We start from the raw sequence: 15,202 nt of genomic DNA on the forward strand, positions 1-15,202 counted from the left end.
TCAGTTTCTTTCATCAATATTTTGAGGATTTAAGTGTAAAAGTCTTTCAACTCCTTTGTTAAATTTATTTCTAGGTAATTTAAGCTTTTGGATACTACTGTAAATGAAATTGTTTATTAATTTTCTTTTTCAGATTGTTCATTGCTGGTGTATTGAAACACAACTGATTATGTACCCTGCAACTTTGCTGAATTCATTTATTAGCTCTTGTAGATTTCCTGTGGATTTTTAAAAATAAATTTGTAAATATAGAATCATGTCATTTCTGAAGAGACATCATTTCACTTCTTCCTTTCCAATATGGATGCATTTTCTTTCTTTCTTTCTTTCTTTCTTTCTTTCTTTCTTTCTTTCTTTCTTTCTTTCTTTCTTTCTTTCTTTCTTTCTTTCTTTCTGTTTTTCTTTCTTTCTTTCCTCTCTCTCTCTCTTTCTTTCTTTTTCTTTCTTGCCTCATTGCCCTGCTTAGAACTTCCAGTACAATGTTGAATAGCAGTTGTGAAAGAAGAAGTTCTTATCTTGTTTCTTGACCTTAGGGGGAAAGCTTTCAGCCTTTTGATATTTAATATGATGCTACCTGTGCAGTTTTAATAAATTCCCTTTATTATGTTGAGGAAGTTCCCTTCCATTCCTAAATTTCTGGGTGTTTTTATTATCAAAGGTTTTTGAATTTTGTCAGATGACTTTTTTGCATCAATTCAAACGATCATGTGTTTTTTTCATTCTATTAATATGGTGTATTAGATTGATTTTCTATTTTTATTGAAGTATAATTGACATATATTAATTTCAGTTGTACAACATAGTGATTTGACATTTATATACATTATGAAATGATCACCATGATAAGTCTACTTACCATCTGTCACCATACAGTATTATTTACAGTATCATTGTCTATATTGTCTATAGTGTACTTTACATGCTTGTGATTTATTTACTTTATAAGTGGAGGTTTGTACTTAATCTCCTTCACCTATTTTGTCCATTCTCCCAACACTTCCCCTATGGCAACCATCAGTTCTCTATGTTTATGAGTCTTTTTCTGTTTTGTTTTGTTTATGTTTGTTATGTTTTTTAGATTCTACATATAAGTGAAATCACACAGTATTTGTCTTTCTCTGACTTATTTTACTTAACATAATACCATCTAGGTACGTCATGTCACAAATGCTAATATTTAATTCTTTTTATGGCTGAGTAATATTCCTGTGTGTGTGTGTGTGTGTGTGTGTTGTGTGTGTTGTGTGTGTGTAAAACCTCTTTGTTATCCATTCATTTACCAGTGGACGCTTGGGTTGCTTCTATATCTTGGCTGTTGTAAATAATGCTACAATGAAGATAGGGGTGCATGTATCTTTTTATGTTTTAATTTTTTTTTTTTTTGGATAAATACTTTGGAAGTAGAGTTGCTGTATCATAATGCAGTTCTATTTTTGATTTTTTGAGGAAACTCTGTAATGTTTTCCACAATGGCTGCACCCTTTTACGTTCCCAACAACTGTGCACAAGGGTTCCTTTTCCTCTACATCCTTGTCAACAGTTGTTATTTCTTGTCTTTTTGATTAATAGCCATTCTGACTGGTGTGAAGTGATATCTCATTGTGGTTTTGATTTGTATTTCCCTGATAATGAGTGATGTTGAGCATCTTTTCATGTGTCTTTTGGACATCTGTGTGTCTTCCTTGGAAAAATGTCTGTTCAAGCCCTTTTTCCATTTTTAATCAGATTATTGTGGTTTTTTTTTTTTAGGTTGAATTGTATGAGTTCTTTATTTTGGGTATTAACCCTTTATATAAGATACATAGTTTATCAGATACATAATTTATAAATTTCTTCTCCAACCCAGTTGGTTGCTTTTTGTTTTGTAGACAGTTCCTTTACTGTGTGAAAGCTTTTTAGTTTGTTATAGTCCCAATAGTTTATTTTTGTTTTTATTACCCTTGCCTGAGGAGGCAGATCCAAAAAAATATATCACTAAGACTGATATCCAAGAGCTTACTATCTATGTTTTCTTTATCATATTTAGGTATTTAATCCATTTTGAGTTTATTTTTGTATATGGTGTAAGAAAGTTGTCCAGTTTTATTTTTCTGCAGTAACCTTACAGTTTCCTCAATACCATCTAATGAAGAGACAGTCTTTTCCTCATTGTAAATTTTTGTCTATTTTGCCATATAAGTGTGAGTTTATTTTTGGGCTCTCTATTCTTTTTTTTTTTAAGATTTTATTTATTTATTTATTTATTTATTTGAGAGAGAGAGAGAGACAGAGCTAGCAGGAGCAGGGGGTAGGGGCAGAGGGAGAGGAAGAAACAGACTCCCTGCTGAGCAGGGAGCCCTACGCAGGACTTGATCTCAGGACCCTAGGATCATGACCTGAGCCAAAGGCAGATGCTTAACCAGCTGAACCACTCAGGTGCCCTGGGCTCTCTATTCTGTTTCATGGATTTATATGACTGTTTTTGTGCCAGTACCACACTGTTTTGATTACTGTAGCTTTGTATATCCTGAAAGGTGGGATTGTGATATCTCCAGTTTTGTTCTTCTTTTTCAAGATTGCTTTTGCTATTCAGGAACTTGTGTGGTTTCATATGAGTTTTAAGATTATTTGTTCTAGTTCTGTGAAAAATGGTAGTATTTTGATAGGGATTGCATTATATGTGTAGATTGCCTTGGGTAGTAGGGACATTTTAACAATATTAATTTATCTAATCCATGAGCACAGTATATCTTTCATCAATGCATTATAGTTTTCAGAGTATAAGTCTTTCAACTCTTTGGTTAAATTTGTTCCTAGGGTTTTTTTTTTTTATTTAATTGTAAATGGGATTGTTTCCTGCTAATTCATTATTAATACATAGAAGTGCAACAGATTTCTGTATATTAATTTTGTATCTTGCAACTTTACCTAATTCACTTATTACTTCTAATAGATTTTTTGTAGAGTCCTTAGGGTTTTCTATATATAGTATCATATCATCTGCAAATAGTGAGTTTTACTTCTTTTCAATCTTGATGCCGTTTACTTCTTTTTCTTGTCTAATTGCTGTGGCTAGGACTTACAGTACTATGTTTTATAAAAGTGATGAGATGAACATCCTTGTCTTGCTCCTGATCATACAGGAAAAGTTTTCAGCTTTTCACCATTGCATACAGTGTTAGCTGTGACTTTGTAATGTATGACCTTTATTATGTTGAGATATGTTCCCTCTATAGCCACTTTGTTAAAAGTTTTAAATTTTAAATAGATGTTGAATTTTATTGAATGCTTCTTCTGCATCTGTTGAGATCACATGATATTTAGCTTTCATTTTGTTAATGTTTTGTATCATGTTGATTGGTTTGCAGATATTGAACCACCCTTGCATCCCAGAAATAAATCCCACTTTGATCATAGTATATGATGATTTTAATGTGTTATTTAATTCAGCTTGCTAATATTTTGTTCAGGATTATTTGCATCTATGTTCATCAGGGATATGGACTTCTAAATTTTTTTTCATCTCTCTCTGGTTTTGTTATCAAGGTAATGTTGGCCTCATAGAATAATTTTGAAAGCATTCTTGACTTTTCAATTTTTTTTTTAATTTGAGAAGAATAGGTATTTACTCTTAATTAAATGGTAAAATTCATCTGTGAAGGCATCTAGTTCTTGACTTTTGTTTGTTGGGAGTTTTTTGATAACTGATTCAGTTTTACTACTAGTAATCAGTCTTTTCAGATTTTCTATTTTTTCCTGAGTCATTCTTGGAAGATGTATATTTCTAGGAATTTATTCATTTTTTTATAGGTTGTCCAATTTGTTGGCATATGATTTTTCCTAATAGTCTATTTTTTTTTTTTGTATTTCTATGATGTCTGCTTCAACTTCTTTCATTTTGAATTTTATTTATTGGAGCCCTCTTTCTGTTTTCCTTGATGATTCTGGCTAAAGGTTTATAAGTTTCATTTATCTTTTTAATGAACCAGCTTTTAGTTCCATTGGTCTTCTTTATTGTGTTTTTAATTTCTATTTTATTTATTTTCACTCTGTGCTTTATTATTTCCTTCCTTCCACTAACTTTGGGCTTCAGTTGCTTTTCTTTTTTTTGGTTACTTTGGGTGCAAGGTGAGGTTATTTATTTGAGATTTTTCTTATTTCTTGAGGTAGGCCTGTTTCACTATAAACTTCCGTCTTGGGATGTTTTGCAGCATCCCATAGATTTTGTAATGCTGCGTTATCATTTTCATTTGTCTCACAAGGCATTTTTTGATTTCCTCTTTGATTTCTTCCTTGACCAATTGTCTAGTATCATGTTGAGTATCCTTCATGTGTTTTTGTTTTTTCCAGTTTTTCCCTTGTAATTGATTTCTATTATCATACCATTGTGGCTACAAAAGTTGCTTGATATGATTTCAGTCTTCTTAAATTTATTGAGACTTATTTTGTGGCCTAACGTGATCTATCCTGGAGAATGTTCCATGTGAACTTGAAAAGAATGTGTATACTGTTATTTTTGCATGGAATGTTCTCTATACATGTATTGGTCCATTTGGTCTAATGTGTTATTTAATACCAAGATTTCCTTATTGATTTTTTATCTGGATGGTTTATACATTGATTTAAGTGGGATATTAAAATCCCCCTTTATTACTGTATTGCTGTCAGTTTCTCCCTTTAGGTCTGTTAATATTTTCCTTATATATTTACTGCCCCTTTTTGTGTGCATGTATATTTATAAATGTTATATCTTCTTGCTGAATTGACCCCTTTATCACTATGTAGTGCCCTTCTTTTTTTAAATTCCAGTCGTTGTTTTAAAGTATGTTTTCTCTGATATGAGTATAGATAGCTACACCAGCTTTCTTTTTGTATGCATTTGCATGGAAGATCTTTTTTCATCCCTTCACTTTCAGTCTGTGTGTGTCTTTATATCTGAAGTGAATCTCTTGTAGGTAGCATATAAATGGATCTTGCTTTTTTATCCATTCAGCCACCCTGTGTCTTTTGGTTGGAACATTTAGTCAATTTTTATTTAAAATAATTATTAATATGTATGTACTTATTGCCATTTTGTTCATTATTTTCTGGTTGTTTTTGTAGTTCTTCTTTGATCCTTCTCTTGCTCTCTTCCTTTGTGATTAAATGATTTTTTTAGTGCTGTGTTTGTATTCCTTTCTCTTGTGTGTGTGTGTGTGTGTGTATTATAGGTCTTGGGGTTTTGGCTACCATGATGTTTATATATAACAATCTATGTATACAGCAGTCCATTTGATGTTGATGGTCGCTTAAGTTTGAATGCATTCTAAAAGCACCACAGTTTTACTCCCTCCCCCACTGAGACTGTGTTTTTCTAACCATATTTTAAATCTTTATTTTGTGTATCTATAAACTAATTATTGCAGATGTAGTTGGTTTTGCTACTTATGTCTTTTGACCTTCATACTAGCTTATAAATGGTTGTCATTACCTATATGTTTGCTTTTAAAAGTGGGATATTTTTTTCTTTCATAATTTTCTTCTAGCAATAGCCTTTCTTTTGCACTTCAAGAAGTCTTTTTAACATTTCTTCTAAGGCTAGTTTAATGTTGCTGAAGTTCTTTAACTTTTGTTTTTCTAGGAAACTATTTTTCCTTTAATTTAAAATGACAGTCTTGCTGGGTAGAATATTCTTGGTTTTAGGTTTTTTCCTTTCTCCACTTTGAATTGATGATCATTCCACTCTCTCTAGCCTGCAAGGTTTAATGCTGACAAATTAGCTGATAGTTTTATGGGGGTTCCCTTATACATAACTAGTTACTTTTGCTGCTTTTAAGGTTCTCTTTCAGTTTTGACATTTTAATTGTAATGTGTCTTGATGTGGACCTCTGTGGCTTCACCTTGTTTGGGGCTCTCCGTGTTTGTGGACCTGGATGTCTGTTTCCTTCCACATATTAGGTAAGTTTTCAAGAACATTTCTTCTAATATATGTTCTTCCCCCTTTTTTCTCTGTTCTGCTTCTTGGACCCCCAAATGTGAATGTCAGTATACTTAGTGTTGTCTCAGAGGTCCCTTAAACTATTCTCATTTTTTAAAATTCTTTTTTTATTTTTACTATTCCATTTGGGTGACTTCTACTAACCTGTCTTCCAGATTGCTGATCTATTCTTCTGCATCATCTAAACTGGTATCGATTCCCTCTAGTATATATATTTTTTCATTTCAATTATTGTACTCTTCAGCTCTGATTTTTTTTCTTATATAACTTCTGCCTCTTTGTTGAAGTTCTCACTGTATTTATCCATTCTTCTCCTGAGTTCCCTTCACATCTTTATGACCATTATTTTGACCTCTTTAGCAGGTTGATTAATAATCTCTGTTTCATTTAATTTTTTTCTGAGCTTTTGTCTTGTTCTTTTGTTTGGAACATATTATTCTGTCTTCTCATTTTGCCTGACTCTCTTTGTTTCTATGAATTAGGTAGATCAACTGTATCTCCCAGTCTTGAAGGAGTATGCATATTTACAATGTGTCCTGAACATCACAGAAGTGCAATCTCCCCCCGTCACAAGAACCAGGCACTCCAGAGGTGTTCCCTTTGTGGGCTCCATACACTCTTCTCTTGTAGCTGGGCTATGATTAGTGTGGGTGTGCTGGTGGGCAGGACTGGCCCCCAAACTGGCTGGCTGCAATACCTGCTATGGCTGTGATTGCACTGGTAGGTGGGGCTGGATTCCAATGAGGCTAGCTAAGAGGCCTGGCTGTGGTTGCTGAGGTCATAGTTTTGGGTGGGGTTAGCCCTCCACCACAGCTGGCTGCATGGCCTGGTCATGACTGTTGCAGGCATGCTGGTGGGTGGGGTTGATACCCCTCAGTGATGGGAATGTTTTCGGATGTTGTGGTTCTAGGTGGTGGCCACTTACCTGGTATGGTAGGCCAGGAGCTTCTTTGGGAGAATATTGTTCATGACGAAGTCCACCTGCTGTGCTTGGCAGCATGAGAGGCACTTTGAGGGGACCCCAGTTTCAGTTGTGACCTCCTGCCTGGTTTGGTGGGTCAGGAGCCACTTTGCCGGAGTTGCTAGTTCCAGCCAAGCTTTCCCACAGGGTGTGGTATAGCAGGAGCAGCTTTGGAGGTACATCTGCCAGGGCAGGCAGGTTGAGTGTGGTGGGTTCACAGGGGAATGTTGGGGCAGGGCAAATGATGCTAACAAAATAAATGGAGACTTTCAGGAATGGCACCCTCCAGTGCTGGGCCAGGTAGGTAGAAAGAAAGTTAAAAAAAAAAAAAAAGAGTCATCTGCCCACAGTTTTGTTCCTGGAAAAAGTTCCTACAGATCCCTGCCCCTCCAGCACACATCCTAAAATTAGACAGTAAATCTCCTTCATGTATGACCAGGCACTTTTCAAATTGCTACCTCTGTGCTTCATGTCCAAGCAAGTGTGTTTGTGTGAGAGCCCTGTAAGAGCAGAGTCTTCATTTCATATAGCCCTCTGGCTCTTCCAGTGTTAAACCTCACTGATTTTCTAAGCTCCCAGAGCTAAGCACCACTGGTATTCAAAGCCAGGCATTATTGTCTTCCTGGTGTAGGTCCTCAGGGCTGGGGTGATCAAGGTGGGACTTAAAACCCTTGATGCTTAGGGAGGAACTCTGCATTTGTGATATCCCTCCTGATTATGGTTTGCCATGCTGGGGTGTGGGTCCTAACTAGACCTCATGTCTACTCCTTCTATGTGTTTTAATGTGGCTTTTTCTTCTTATCTGTAGTTGTGAAAGAGCTGTTCTTCTAGTCATTATGTCATTCTTAGATAGTTGTTCTCTATGTGGTTGTAGTTTTGGTGTGTCTATGAGAGGAGATGAGCTCAAGATCTTCCTGCTCCCCCATCTTTATAGAGAGTGCTACATTGATTTTCTTATGAGCACCTTTTCATTACTGGGGGAAAAACCCACTTGGTCATAGTCTATAATCCTTTTAATATTTTCTTAGATTCTGTTAGTATATTGTTGAAGATTTTTACATCTGTATTCATAACTTATGTTGGTTTATAATTTTATTTTCTTACGATTTTGTTTGCTTTTTTGTTTTTGCTTTTTTTTAAAGAAACTTTCTCTTCTTTTTTAAAGATTTTATTTATTTACTTGAGAGAGAGAGAGAGAGTGAGAGAGAGAGCACAAGGAGGGGGAGCTGCAGGCAGAGGGAGAAGCAGGCTCCCCGCTGAGCAAGGAATCCGATGTGGTACTCGATCCCAGGACTCTGGGATTATGACCTGAGCCGAAGGCAGTTGCTTCACCAACTGAGACACCCAGGTTCCCGAAACTTTATTTTCTATCAACCTTATTTTCATTTTGTTTGCCTTTGTGGAAGAGCAGCTTAAGATCACTCAGTGGTTGTTCCTATGCATTCAGTGGCCTGAGCAGTGGGAGCTACAGACCAGTGTTTGGTTGCAAGCTGAGCACTTCAATCCTTAGTAGGAAACTGCTGAATAGGCACAGAGGGCACCTGCATGCCTTCAGACCAGTCTGTGACTTCAAGTTGAGTAGCAGTGAACTCAGGAGCTGGAGCCATCCATTCACCCTGAAATTCCTCCTGGTTCACAGCCTTTTCAGCAGCAACCTGCTCTTCTTTTTCAGTCTTTTCAGGATCTCTGTAGAAGTAGAGATCAGGCATGACCACCCATGGGTACTTACAGGAAATGGTGCTATGCATGCACAGAACTTCCTGGGCCAGCATCCACCACATCACGCCCATTGGGTGAGTTCCCTTATTGCTGCAAGGGATGGCAATGTCCTCATAGTGCAGAGAAGAGTGTGTGTTATACTGAGCAGTGGTAAGCAGGTTAACATAAGATGCCTCAGTGAGAGGCTGGTGGTCAGCCCTGTGATCAGTAACCACCAGAAATCTTGGCTCCCAGAAGGCTGCCTGGTTTTGGTTAGTGAAGGTTCCAGGAATGAAGTGGCCAGCAATAGGAGTGGCTCTAGTAGCAGCAGCAAACTTCAGCACAGCTCACTGGCCAGTATTCCTGGATTATATGACACTGACATCAGCTGGGGTTTTTTTTTTTTTAACCTATTTAGCAGTTTAATTTAGATCATTAAAAATCTTGTAAGTTCTCTTACAGCAGTTTCTAACTAACAATACATTATAAATGAGGAATGTGTTATTTCTTCCACATGCCATTAAAATGTTTGCTAACTCCATCCTGTTACTCATAATGTATATGAAAAGCAGAAATGTACAATATATTCTGTTTATTTTGTAATAAAATGAGAAATTAACAATATGAGTTATAATCAGAAAAACTACCATTTGGGAATTGAACAATGCTATCTAAATAATTTTTCAATCAAAGAAGAATACAAATCTATAATTAGAGACCAGGAGAAAAATTATGAGAATATAACATACTCTATCATTCTTTTTTTTTTTTTTTTTAAGATTTTATTTATTTGACAGAGAGATAGCAGGAGCCAGGAACACAAGCAGGGGGAGTGGGAAAGGGAGAAGCAGGCTTCCCGCTGAGCAGGGAGCCCGATGTGGGACTCGATCCCAGGACGCTGGGATCATGACCTGAGCCGAAGGCAGACGCTTAACGACTGAGCCACCCAGGTGCCCACATACTCTATCATTCTTAAGGATATAGTCAAAATCAGCAAAAAATCAGTAAAAGAAAATCATAGCTGTAAATTCAGCTGGGTTTTCAATGGCAACAATGGCACAAGTTCCCAGCAGAAGCTTTTCCCAAGGTTCTCTTCAGATCTATGATGTAGATGCTGTCACTTTTCATTTAGTAGATATACTGACCCATTTGGAAATCAAGGTTGGTGCCACCTAAGTGGGTTCCTGCTGCAAGGAATTTGAGTACATCCTCCTTCTTCATTTGCAGGACATCAAGGGCTCTGGAGTTGTGAAAGTTTCCCTTTAAGTTATGACAGAAACACAAACTGCCATATGGACACCTCTCTGGGTAGCATGGAAAGCTATTTTCTTGTGATGTTTTTATCTGTCTTTGGTATCAGAGTAATGCTGGCCTCACAGAATGAAGTAAAATTCACTAGTGAAGTCATCTGTTCCTGGAATTTTCTTTGTTGGGAGGTTTTTAATTACTGATTCAATCTTTTGTACTTTTTAAAGGTGTGTTTAAAATTTCTATTTCTCCTTGAGCCAGTTTAAGTAATTTTGAGTACTTTCAGAATTTCTCCATTTCAGCTAGGTTGCTCAATTTGTTGACATACAATTTTCTGTAGTATTCTCTTATAATCCTTTTTTTATTTCTGGAAGGTTGATAGTAATGTTCTCACTTTCATTTCTGATTTTGACTCCCTCTCCTCTTTTTTGTTAGTTTAGCTAAAAACTTGTCAATTTTTAAAATCTTTTTGAAGAACCAACTTTTGGTTTTGTTGATTCTATTGTTTTTCTATTCTCTGTTTCATTTACCTTTGCTCTAATCTTTATTTTCTACATTCTGATGGCTTTAGATTTAGTTTGCTTTTCTTGTTCTAATTCCTCAAGGTGTATATGAAGGTTATTGGTTTTACCTCTTTATTCTTTTTTAATATAAGCATTCACATCTATAAATCTTCCTCCGAACATTGCCTTGGCTACATCTCATAAGTTTCAGTATGTTGCATTTTCTTTTTATTTATCTCTAAGTATTTTCTAATTTCTCTCGTGATTTCTTCTTTATCCCTTTGATTGTTTAAGAGAGTTTTATTTAATTTCCACATATACATGAATTTTCCAGTTTTCCCTTCTGTGATTGAGTTTGAGCTTTATTTTGTTGTGGTTGGAAAACATACTTAAGTAATGTCAAATTTTCAAAATGTATTAAGACTTGGTTTTTGGCCTAATATATTGTCTATCCTAGAAAATATTCTATGTATAGTTGAGAAGAATGTGTTTCCTGCTCTTGTTAGGTGGGATATTTAATATATGTCTGTTAGGTATCAATAGCTTATGGTGTTGTTTATTTTGTATTTCCTTATTGATCTTCTGTCTACACATTTTATCCATTATTCAAAGTGGGTGTTGATGTCTTCACCTATTGTAAAATTACATAATTCTTCCTTCATGTTTTTGAGTTGTCAATGAGTTTATTTTTTTTAAGTTTTTATTTAAATTCCAGTTAGTTAACATACCATGTAATATTAGTTTCACATGTATAATATAGTGATTTAACAATTCCATACATCACCCAGTGCTCATCATGACAAGTGCATTCCGTATTTCCCATCACCTACCTTTATTGTATTATTATCAATTAGTTCCTTTATGTTTGTTATTAACTGTTTTATGTATTGGGGTGCTCCCATGTTAGATGTATAAATATTTACAATTATTATATCTTCTTGTTGAGTTTTCCCATTTATGACTATATAGTGTCCTTCATTTCTTGCTATACTCTTTGTTTTAAAAGTCTATTTTGTCCAATATAATATTGCTGCTCTGGCTTTCTTTTGACATCCATTTGCATGATAGATGTTTCTCCATCCCCTCACTTCACTCTGCTGGTGTCTAGGTCTAAAATGAGTCTCTTGATTGGCAGCATATAGATGGGTCTATTTTTTTTATTCATTCTGTCACCTTGTGCCTTTTGTTTGAGCGTTTAGTCCATTCACATTCAAAGTAATTATTGATAGATATGCATTTATTGTCATTTTATTGTTTTTTGTTTATTTCTGAAGATTTTCTCTAATCCTTTCTTGTCTTTCATTTAAGGTTTCCTGATTTTCTTTGGTGATATATTTGGATTTCTTTCTTTTTACTCCTTGCATATTTGTTAGTGGATTTTGATATATGGTTAACATTAGATTTGTATATAACCTCTTCTGCATATAGCAGTCTATATTATGTTGATGGTTGTTTAAGTTTGAACCCATTCTTTTTTTCTTCAAAGATTTTATTTATTTATTTGAGAGAGAGAGGGAGCAAGGAAGGGAGATGGAGATGGAGAGGCATGGAATTCCAAGCAGACTCCACACTGAGCATGGGGCCTGATGTGGGGTTTGCAACCCTGAGATCATGACCTGATTCGAAACCAAGAGCTGGACACTTATTTGAACCACTCAGGCACCCATGAACCCATTCTTTACTCCTCCTCATGTTTTAGGTATATGTTGTCATATTTTACATACTTTTATTTTGTGATTTCCTTGACTGATTTTTTACAGAAATTCATTTTTACTGCTTTTGTGTTTCCTACCTTTATACTGTCAGTTTGGGCCTCTCCTTTCCACTCCAAAGAGTCCTGTTAATATTTTTTGCAGGGCTGGTTTAGTAATCATGAACTCCTTCAGTTTTTGTTCATCTGGAAAACTCTTTATCTCTCCTTCTGTTCTGAATGATAGCCTTGCCTGATACAGTATTCTTGGCTTCAGATTTTTTCCATTCAACACTTTGAATATATCATGCCACTCCCTTCTGGCTTTGAAAGTTTCTGCTAAAAAATCAGCTTGTAGCCTTATGGGGTTTTCCTTGTAACTTACTGTCTTCTTTGGTCTTGCTGCTTTTAAAATTTGTTGTTTATCACTATACTTTGCCAATTTAATTACAATATTTCTTGCTATGAATCTGTTTTTGTTGATTTTGATGAAAGTTCTCTGTGCCTCCTAGATCTGGATATCTGTTTCCTTCCCCAGTTTAGGGAAGTTTTCAACTGTTATTTCTTCAAATAAATATTCTGCCCCCTTTTCTAAGTCATCTTCTTCTGGGACCCCTGTGATACAAATGTTATTATATTCGATGGAGGCACTGAGTTCCTTAAGTCTCTTCTCATTTTACATAATTCTTCTTTCTCTCTTTTGTTTAGCTTAATTACTTTCCATTACTCTGTCTTCTAGGTCATTAATTCCTTCCTCAGCTTCTTCCAGCCTGCTGTTCATTCTATCAAGCATGTTTCTCATTTCATTTATTGAGTCATTTATCTCTCCTATGTTATTTCTCATCCATGTTTTAAGGGTCTCACTCATGTCTTCCTCTCTTTTCTCAAGTACTATGATTATCCTTATGATCTTTAAATGATCTATCAGGCATGTTATTTATATCTCTTTCACTTAGATCTCTGGCCATGGCCTTGTCCTGTTCTTTCATTTGGGATAAATTTCTGTCTTCTCATTTTGTCTGTGTCTCTGTGCCTGTTTCTCTGTGTTAGGAAAGTCAGATACCTCTTCTGTTTTTGAGGTTAATGGCCTTATGAAGAAGAGGTCTTGTGGTGTCCTGCCATGTAGTGTCCCCTGTTCCCCAGGGCCTGGCACTTTCAGTAGTGTTTCTAATGTGTGCTGCATGTGTTCTGCTGTTTTGTCCTATCTACTTTATCCTTTAAGTCAGTCGTCTGCCAGGGTTTTCTTTGCCTGTTGTGGGCAGTGTTTAGTCCCTGGCCTGAATGTGGTGCATTTTAACAAGATGTGCTCTGGTCTGATTGTGAAATGATACCTATTACCCCCACTTCCAGAACTTAGTCTCTGCAAAACTCTCGTGTTGGGAGACATGGTATGAGCCGAGATTTGGGCCACTCTTCTCGGGGAGAGTCCCACCACACTAGGACTGAGTCAGACATGACTGGGAAGGGTGGTTTCACCAGAGCATGGGAGATAGAAGACCTGGTGTAAGCATGTGAGGTAGGGAGGGTCAGTGCTGCACTGGTTTCTGCATGTGGCCCTGTGCTTATGCAGAGGTGTAGGAGGATGGAAATGTCGCTGGCCAGGTCCTTTGTTTCCAGAGGTGTTTCTCCTTGAATGCTCTCTCTCTGGGACATGCTCTGAGATGAGTGAATAACCTCCCCACTGTGTGCCCCAGGGTCTTCAGATTGCTCCTTCCATTCTGTTTGTCCCCAGATTGTTTGTCTGCCTTCTCTCCAAGAGCAGTGCAATGCCCTCCAGGCTCTATCCCAGCCAAGCCTGCTTACCTTTAAAACTCCAGATTTTAAACTTGCTGGTTGTAAGAACTCAAGAAATTTGGCCCCTCTTGTTTTCCAAGTCAGTTGCTATAGGGATTCATTTTCCCTGTGAGCTCACCTGTATGCTAGTGTGTCTCTCACCCTTGTCTGTGACTGCAGCAGGCATGATCTCTTTCTCTTCCAAAGCACATCTCCATTCTTCCTACTTTCTTTCATGTGGCCTCTTCTGTATTTTTTTTTTGTGTGTAGTTTATTCTCCTGTGTTTAAGTCAATTTCTAGGGTATTTAGGATGATTTGATCGTTATCTAGTTGTACAGGAAGGTAACATTAATAATATATATGTAAGCTATAAGTAATATTTAGATTGTCATAAAAATGTAATTACTGACTATAAATCAAAGAAAAATTGCATTAAAAGTATATTGGGAGTATCAGGAAATGGTTTTGGGTTGGGGACAAAGGAGATGGTAGTAGTAATGAGATAGGGAGAAGAAAGAGTTAAAGCCTCATCTTTATTTGAAAGTTAATAGATAATGCACAAAATTAAAAAATTCATAATAGCAATATAAATTTATTTTGAGATATTAGAAATATGGAAGGAAATACTAGAATAATTGGCTTAGAGACAAAAGAGGTTATTTCTAGAGAAGAGGAAATAGGAGAAAGGTGACTGGGTATAGCTGCTTGTCTTAACCTACTGCATGGAACTAGATGATAATTTGAATTAAAAAAACTTTAATAAAAGTCTTAAACATGAATGCTTCTGATGTGGTCACTTGGGCATTATGAGTGTAATGCTGCAATCAAATTTCCTGGGTCTGTTTTCTCTATTCAGTCTCTGATTCTGTATAAATTTCTATTAAATAAGAAAATTTGTAAAAGTTAAACCTGGCATTCAGAGTTGGTAGTTGGTATACAATAAAGAACCTCACATCCTGCTTGGCAAAGGTATATTCTCAATGTATAGGAGTTCCTTTCCTTCCTCATCAGTCTAACAACTGTCTTAATGCAGCCATTTAACTTGAGGATGGACAGTGACTCTTGATCAGAGCCCCCGCTAAATTTGGCTTTGTAGTCAAATTGTCCCTGATATGAAAGTTCTTTTTAACCAATATTGGAATGTCCCAGAAGAAGTAGGCTGATGTCACTGATTGTTGACATTAGTGGAATTAAATGTAAGTGAATTCCAGAAGAAATAGAAAATCTTAATAGACTTATAGAAAGAAAAGCCCGGGACCAAGATTTAGTTGTTGTTGTTGTTGTTGTTGTTTTTGATGGCTGCATAAATTCCACTGTATATATATATACCACATCTTTATCCATCTGTTGATGGACATCTTGGCTCTTTCCA

General features: G+C 36.1%; 1 protein-coding gene and 1 pseudogene across 1 annotated transcript in view; one reads left to right on the top strand and one right to left on the bottom strand.

Annotated features, from left to right (window-relative positions):
- The window catches only part of OPHN1 (oligophrenin 1), a 463,303-nt gene that overhangs the window by 258,308 nt on the left and 189,793 nt on the right, over window positions 1-15,202 (top strand). The window lies entirely within an intron of this gene.
- On the bottom strand, window positions 8,336-14,016 carry LOC110571495 (annotated as a pseudogene).

This window comes from Neomonachus schauinslandi, chromosome X (assembly GCF_002201575.2).
Source record: "Neomonachus schauinslandi chromosome X, ASM220157v2, whole genome shotgun sequence".
NCBI classification, from domain to species: Eukaryota; Metazoa; Chordata; class Mammalia; order Carnivora; family Phocidae; genus Neomonachus; species Neomonachus schauinslandi.